At 34.3% G+C, this 8782-nt stretch overlaps 1 long non-coding RNA gene across 1 annotated transcript; it reads left to right on the forward strand.

Moving 5' to 3' along the window:
• The first annotated feature begins 2495 nt into the window (after window positions 1-2495).
• LOC110795911 (uncharacterized) lies at window positions 2496-7698 on the forward strand. Its single transcript, XR_002535468.2, has 3 exons — window positions 2496-2738; window positions 2827-2886; window positions 7600-7698. It is a non-coding gene; the product is annotated as an uncharacterized lncRNA (long non-coding RNA).
• The last annotated feature ends 1084 nt before the right edge of the window (window positions 7699-8782 follow it).

Raw genomic sequence — 8782 nt, forward strand, 5'->3', positions numbered from 1 at the left:
TGTAAAAGCCCCCTGCGATAACACATGTTCTAAAAAAAAATTCGCTGCAACATAAGTTTGGTATTCAGACCAACATATCATCTCAAGTTCTCAACTCGCGCTCAACTCCCTTCTTCTTCTTCCCTCAGCTTTCCCTGCGTCTCGCCAGTCGCCGGTGGTTCTCGCCTCCTCGCCAGTATCCGGTGGTCTCTTTCCTCGCCTCCGATCCTCGCCTCCTCGTCGGTGGGTCTTTTTCCACCTTGAAAATTTCAGCCCGCGCGCACGGCAGACCTGACCCTTCTTCTTCAATCTTCCCTCAGCTGTACAGGAAACACCGCAGACCTTGCCCCTTCTTCTTCTTCGATCTTCCTCGCTGGCCCCCCTTCTTCTTCCCTCTGCGTTTTTTCTCTCTCCTCTGCTTCTCAGAAAATTAGGGTTTGTGAATTGAATTGAATTGGGGATTTGGGAGTTAGGGATCTTCATATCGGCGGTAGAGCACCACTCCACAGCAGCGCCGTGAGTGAAGGCCCAACAAACCGCAGTGGTGGTCGACACATCCGAATCTTATTCATCAGTTGAGGATAGCAATCTTCGATACCCGAAGATTGAGCTCCATGATTATGAACCTCGCGCGTTTCTTCCGCTGGTAATTTAATTTTGTTCTTGAATTTGTGTTACTTTACTTTAATTCTTATTTAATTTATTGATTAATCAACTTTATTGGTTTAATTTGATTTGATGCCTCGTTGCAAAATATGAAGATGTATAGTTTCTGTGAAAATTTGATGTGATGTTGTATTGAATTAGTTGCTTGTTGATGCATTTGTATTTGCTAAAGTTGTTGGGGGTGTTCCTGCTAATGTTGCTGTCGGAATATCGGGATTAGGAGGGTCAATTTGCATGTTTCTTTAATCTTTCACTTTCATAATTCTATTATTTCTAAATTTTGTTTGGTAATTTTTGAATTAAATTCATGAGTTAGGGTTCCGAATTCTCCTTTTGTTATGCGTTTTGGTGATTTTCAAATGAAATTTGTCACAGTTACGATGAAACCTAAACTTTCACTTTCATAATTTATTTCTAAACTTTCATAATTCCATTATTTCTTTAATCTTTCACTTTCATAGTTCCATTATTTCTAAATTTTGTTTTCTAAATTTCTAAACTTTCATAGTTTGGTAATTTTTGAATTAAATTCCTGCTTTAGGGTTCCGAATTCTCCTTTTATTATGCGTTTTGGTGATTTTCAAATGAAATTTGTCACAGTTACGATGAAACTTTGGCTTTGAACTAATTTGAGATGCAACGAAGTGATGCACTCAGGGATCTCGACATATATCGTAGAGCAGGGAAACAGGTCTGTGTTGAGTGCTTAAGATGATTTGCTGAACAGTTGGCCAATTGCATACTCTGGTTGATTTAACAAATGTTTCTAACTGTAGGCTGAAAGACTGTCAGAGTTATATGAAGTATGCAAGAGCCTTGATGTTGGGCGTGGAGAGAGGTTTACTAAATTGCATACTCTGGTCGATTTAACATGCTTATCAAAGTAACAGATTAATACCCCTGTACTGTATCAAAGTGCACTCTTGGGGTATGTGTTCTTTTGTGAGATTAGATGACTGCAGTTTTAAATATTAGTTGATAATTCTTTGGTAATGTGATATTGCGAAATTGAAGGTTGAGAGATATGCTTGAAATCACGGGAGTTGGCTCTTTGAGCTATATATTGAGAAGTTCTTTGTGAATAGTGAGGAAAGCTGGTGAGTGGTGAGGAATATAAATTTTTCCATGCTACTTTTCGGTTTAATACCTTATATTGTTGCTTGAGTCTTGTTTAACTATGCGATGTGTTGGCTGTGTTGAAACATCCTGAGATCATATCAGTTTGAGTGTTTGATCGTTGTTCAGAAATGTTTAATTTTGAGACATTTACAATTGCCAATTTGGGAACTTGGAGTATATCCCTGTTGGTTGATGTGACCTGAGAGTTGTTTAATTATGAACTGTGTCAGTTGTGTTAGAGCGTTCCAAAATTATGTGAATTTTAGTGTTTGATGTTGTGCTGTTGGAGCATATCTTGGTTGTGGTTTTTCATTTGGTGAGACTGATGCTGACAATAATTTGAAAACTGGTATTATGATCAGTTAGAAAATGACCAGAAGAAACCCTTTCTTTTCTTGTACTCGGAATTACTTAACCACACAATAATCCTTTCGTGCTGCACTTATGGTGGCGTTACAATTACTATTGGATAGCGATATGATTTTATAGATATTATATCTCATTTTTAGAAGGCCAGAAGTATACATGGCAGGAGCCTGACATAATTTATGTGGCAGATGGAAATAAGGCTAATCCCAAGTGCTTTAAGATAATTCAGTTTTAATTGTGACTAATATTTGATGAGATGATGTCATATACTCCGTATTATTTTAAACAGATGCAGACACAAATGAATAAACAACAGGGTAATTTCTCATCATCTTCATGATATTTGTTAATGGCATAATGGTTTAAAATCTCTCTTGTAGGGAACATTCACCCTTTTCCCTCTAATTTTGTTGAATTTGGGGAAGTTCGAGCTACATGTGAAGATCAAATTCATTATTGGATAGTTATATTTATTGATATATGTAACTAATGCCTTGTGGCATAATCTGACGGACGCTTATTGTGCAGTACTGCAGTTTGATACCGTTCCATCAACTCATGCGGCTTCTCATTCGAGTGACAGATCGAAGGAGACTGATCATAAGGTTAGAAGTTGTTCACTCTTCTCTTTTCATGCAATTTGACATCTTGTAGCTTCATTTTTGTAACATCTTTAAAGATTTATTATTATAGACTCTACGAAGGCTTGCTCAGAACCGTGAGGCAGCAAGGAAAAGCCGGTTGAGGAAAAAAGTAAGACATCTAATTTTGTTTCTTGCATGTGCTTTGGTGTTGGTTAATTATTTAATTTGTTTTCTCATTTAATTAATTAATGGAATTAGCTGGAGAAGGATTCCATGTGGGGAAAAAATAAGTCATAAAGCTAATATGAAAATCAGCTAAGTTTCTACTTGTTTTTATTTTTTGGTCTTTAACATGCTCTTGTATTATCTTTCTTTTTCTTTCCCTCCCTTTTTCTTTTTTGGAAATAGGCATAGGTTGTTCTTGGATTTGGGTGGATATCCCAGGCTTTTAAGTCAATAATGAAAAACCTGTCGTGATTTTAAGGCTAAGTGCAAAAATCTTAATTCTATTCAATCATCTGAATCAAGCTAGGCTCTTTAAAAAGTAGTGGACAACTTAATGCACTCCATTAGGGATTTGGTTAGTTATATATGGTTTTGCAGCATGGTTGAAAGCTAGAGCTGGTTAAACATTAAAATTAGCAGTACCAGGTTAGCTTTGTTGGTAAACCTAATCTAATTATGTTTGTGACACCATTCTTGCCATTAATAGGCGAAACATATGAAGAAGTAAGTCACAGTCTTATTATTTTTGCAATTAATATGTAAAACTCCAAATTAATGATGAGGTTTTAATTTTGTGATTACGAGGAAAAATTATTGGTTTTTTTTTGTTATTAATAATAGTTAAAAGAATAAATGGGGTTGGCTGTATGAACCAAGAATTTATGAAGTTCTAGACTTCTAGGTTTTGATTCATGAGATTGGGTTACGACAAAAGGTTTGGGTTTTTGACATTTGGTAGATTTTCTCATATTTCAAACAAATGGAAATCAGAATTTCAATTGGATTGTGACTGACTTTGAGATTGATGAAATTATACATGTTTTAACATGTGTCAACCTTGTGTGGAATTGCATATAGTTTTCATGGAATTCCAGAATTTCAATTGGACTCTGACTTTAAAAATGTCATCACTGATTTTGAGATTGATGAAAGTATACCTGTTTTTTTAACATGTGATTACTTTATATGTACTTGCAGATAGTTGAACCGGCAAATGCAATGATGAAACACTGCAAGAGTGTGGACGGAATGGAGGATGTTGTTGACATTCTCGGTACCGGTGGTGATGAAGCAAACACTGTAAATATCTCTACCGGCGCCTCTATATTGGCCGCCGCTTGTGGTGCCAAAGTAGCCAAGGTTGCATCTCAATTTTTGCTTCTCAATTGGTGTGTTTTGGGGGGAGGGGAGGGGTTCATGTCAAAGTGTGAAAGAGTGGTACAAATTGAGTCTGAATATCTGCTAATTGTGTTTAAATATGCTGGATTTACTAATGATGGGTTGTGTTTTTTGGGATTTTGTTGCAGCAAGGGAACAAATCAAGCTCTACTAAGGTTGTTTCAATTCTGCAGAACGGTGCGCGGTGCATGCTTTCCAATTGACTAAAGGTAATTCCATTTGCACACTTCTGGTAAAGTTCTGCACTTTTTTATTTTCCTTCCAATTTTTTTTCAAAGAATAAAACTTTGGTTGTGAATGTTCTTAGCAGCATTATGTAATTTTAGCAGTTTATTCTTAGTACTCAAACATTTTGCATGCTAAATTTTCAATCTTTTTTGCTTGATGTTTGAAGATCTTCCATGGGTTTGTTTGTTTGTTCTTGAATTTCTTTACCCAGAAAACATAAAAAATGTTGGAAATATTTCCGGTGAAATTTAGAAAATTTCTGAAAGATCTTACCTTTCTGGGTAGATTACTGTGATCTAAGGAGCATTGTGAACATGATCTGTCTCAATTATAATTGTCTTTTGCATGGTACAAATTTGCATCCAGGATTAAAGGGAATAGGTATTTAGCTCCAATATCGAACACCGACCACATCATCGATCCAATAACAGTAACTGAGCAAGTGAATAACGGGAATAGGCTTTGATGTGACTAATTTCAAAATTGTTTTGCAGACTTAGAAGCAGGTGAGAATATTTTAGTTAAAATATGACATATAACGATCAAACGAGACTAAAATGAAATTTTCGCTCCTAACTTTGAACTAACGAACGTAAGAACTCATTTCAAACATACTACATAATTCATATGATTAGTTGTAACTTTCCAAGACTCAATCCAATCTATTTATGTACATTTGAGACTTGTTTGTCTATATAGGTCATATTTAGGCTAAAATGAGATTTTCGCTCCCAACTTTGAACTAATAAACCTAAGAACTCATTTCAAACTTACTACATGATTTATATGATTAGCTTTAACTTTCCAAGACTCAATCCAATCTATTTATGCACATTTGAGACTTGTTTGGCCATTATAGGTCATAATTAGGCTAAAATGACATTTTCTCTCCCAACTTTAACAAACCTAAGGACTCATTTTATTCTTTTTACATGATTAATATGCATAGTATAACTTTCTAAAACTCATTCTAATCTATGTATGCACATTTAGGGCTCATTGGGTCGTTATAGGTCATATTTAGAGCTAAAACGACATGTCCGCTCCCAACTTTGAACTAAAGAACCTAAGGACTCATTTTATTCTTATTAAATGATTAATATGCATAGTATTAACTTTCTAAAACTCAATCTAATCTATGTATGCACATTTAAGGCTCATTGGGGCGTTATAGGTCATATTTAGAACTAAAACGACATTTCCGCTCCCAACTTTGAACTGAAGAACCTAAGGACTCATTTGATTCTTATTACATGATTAATATGCATATTATTAACTTTCTTAAACTAATTCCAATCTATTTATGCACATTTAAGGCTCATTAGATCGCTATAGGTCATATTTAGAGCTTAAATGACATTTACGCTCCCAACTTTGAACTAACGAACCTAAGGACTCATTTTATTCTTATTAAATGATTAATATACATAGTATTAACTTTCTAAAACTCATTCCAAACTATTTATGCACATTTAAGGCTCATTGGATCGTTATAGGTCATATTTAGAGCTAAAATGACATTTACGCTCCCAACTTTGAACTAAAAAACCTAAGGACTCATTTGATTCTTATTAAATGATTAATATGCATGTTTTTAACTTTCTAAAACTCATTCCCATCATGTATGCACATTTAAGGCTCATTGGGTCGTTATTGGTCATATTTAGAGCTAAAATGACATTTCCGCTCCCAACTTTGAACTAAAGAACCTAAGGACTCATTTAATTCTTATTACATGATTAATATGCATAGTTTTAACTTTCTTAAACTAATTCCAATCTATTTATGCACATTTAAGGCTCATTAGATCGCTATAGGTCATATTTAGAGCTTAAATGACATTTACGCTCCCAACTTTGAACTAACGAACCTAAGGACTCATTTTATTCTTATTACATGATTAATATACATAGTATTAACTTTCTAAAACTCATTCCAAACTATTTATGCACATTTAAGGCTCATTGGATCGTTATAGGTCATATTTAGAGCTAAAATGACATTTACGCTCCCAACTTTGAACTAAAAAACCTAAGGACTCATTTGATTCTTATTAAATGATTAATATGCATGTTTTTAACTTTCTAAAACTCATTCCCATCATGTATGCACATTTAAGGCTCATTGGGTCGTTATTGGTCATATTTAGAGCTAAAATGACATTTTCGCTCCCAACTTTGAACTAAAGAACCTAAGGACTAATTTGATTCTTATTACATGATTAATATTCATAGTTTTAACTTTCTTAAACTAATTCCAATCTATTTATGCACATTTAAGGCTCATTAGATCGCTATAGGTCATATTTAGAGCTTAAATGACATTTACGCTCCCAACTTTGAACTAAAGAACCTAAGGACTCATTTGATTCTTATTACATGATTAATATGAATATTATTAACTTTCTTAAACTAATTCCAATCTATTTATGCACATTTAAGACTCATTAGATCGCTATAGGTCATACTTAGAGCTTAAATGACATTTACGCTCCCAACTTTGAACTAACGAACTTAAGGACTCATTTTATTCTTATTACATGATTAATATACATAGTATTAACTTTATAAAACTCATTCCAAACTATTTATGCACATTTAAGGCTCATTGGATCGTTATAGGTCATATTTAGAGCTAAAATGACATTTACGCTCCCAACTTTGAACTAAAAAACCTAAGGACTCATTTGATTCTTATTAAATGATTAATATGCATGTTTTTAACTTTCTATAACTCATTCCCATCATGTATGCACATTTAAGGCTCATTGGGTCGTTATTGATCATATTTAGAGCTAAAATGACATTTCCGCTCCCGATTTTGAACTAAAGAACCTAAGGACTCATTTGATTCTTATTACATGATTAATATGCATAGTTTTAACTTTCTTAAACTAATTCCAATCTATTTATTCAGATTTAAGGCTCATTAGATCGCTATAGGTCATATTTAGAGCTTAAATGACATTTACGCTCCCAACTTTGAACTAACGAACCTAAGGACTCATTTTATTCTTATTACATGATTAATATGCATAGTTTGAACTTTTTTAAACTCATTCCAATATATTTATGCACATTTAAGGCTCATTGGATCGTTATAGGTCATATTTAGGCTAAAATGACATTTTCCTTACTCTTGACTCGCATTCTAAACTATTAGGACATTGTCATTAGTGCTTGAATGTTAAAATGTGATATTAAATTTGCATTTAATCTAATGCTTAATTGAAATTTTTGTTTTTGTAAAGGTCTATACTCTGAGGAATGCGCCTTATGCGAGTGAGGAAATTGATGTGGTTCGTGAGCAATGGGCTAAGATTTTTACCAGCAAATATTTATTATTGGCCTGATCGGGCTTGATCGAGTTGGTTTAGATGTTATAGAACAATCTTTTTATTAAAATGTATGCGTACAATAAAATTGGAACATATATTTAAATGTACGTGCACTTTGGTTTCATGTATACAAAACAACAATTATTGTTTTTATATTTGTTATACAGGTTGCGATATTTTATTATTGTTGTGACAGGTTTCTATATTTGTTGCAAGGCATTCTAGGTATCCTAAACAAAATTAATATTTTCCCGCCAAAAGTGCTTTGTTGCAGCGTACATATATATGTGTACGCTGCAACAAGGTTGTAAAATTTAACAAAATTTCACACTTGTTGCAGCGTACAAATAGATGTACCCTGCAACAGGTGGGGTCTATTGCAGCGTACATGATTTTGTACGCTGCAACAAGTCAAGATTTTGGCCAAATTTTGGCACTTGTTGCAGCGTACATGAATTTGTACGCTGCAACAAGTCAAGATTTTGGACAAATTTTTGACACTTGATGCAGCGTACATGCATATGTACGCTGCAAAAAGTACTTTTTTGCTGCGAACATTGTACGCTGCAACAAGTCCAGACTTGTTGTAGGCCCCCCAGTTGCAGCATACGATGTACGCTGCAACAGGGGTCTAAAAGCCCGCTGCAACAAGTTTTTTTCTACTAGTGCATAACTATGTTTCTAATGGCCTCAAACCATACTTAGGAATTTTAATTCATCGTAGCTAACCTGTAAGTCGTATGTTCTTGAAGCACTTCCAAAGTATTCATAGTTTTCATTCCTCGAGATATCTATGTATCTATCATTATTGAATTCTATTCCTTATACGATTTACCTAGGTATTGAACATCAAACTTTACTGTCTATAAAGACATTTATCAAGTCCTTTGAGTATTAGGATTCTCTTGAAGCACTTCCAAAGTCTTTCTGAAGCTCTTCCAAAGACTTCTAAGTACGGAGCTTTTCCAAAGACTCCTAAGTATCCTACATTTGTCTGTACGTTGCTTGACTCGAAGTTCTTTTGAGGTCACTTCAAGGTCATTTTTCTCCCACTTGCCTTTTTGGAAATAAGATGGTTTCCTAAAAGACATTCTAG

Source organism: Spinacia oleracea, chromosome 2, assembly GCF_020520425.1.
Source record: "Spinacia oleracea cultivar Varoflay chromosome 2, BTI_SOV_V1, whole genome shotgun sequence".
NCBI classification, from domain to species: domain Eukaryota; kingdom Viridiplantae; phylum Streptophyta; class Magnoliopsida; order Caryophyllales; family Amaranthaceae; genus Spinacia; species Spinacia oleracea.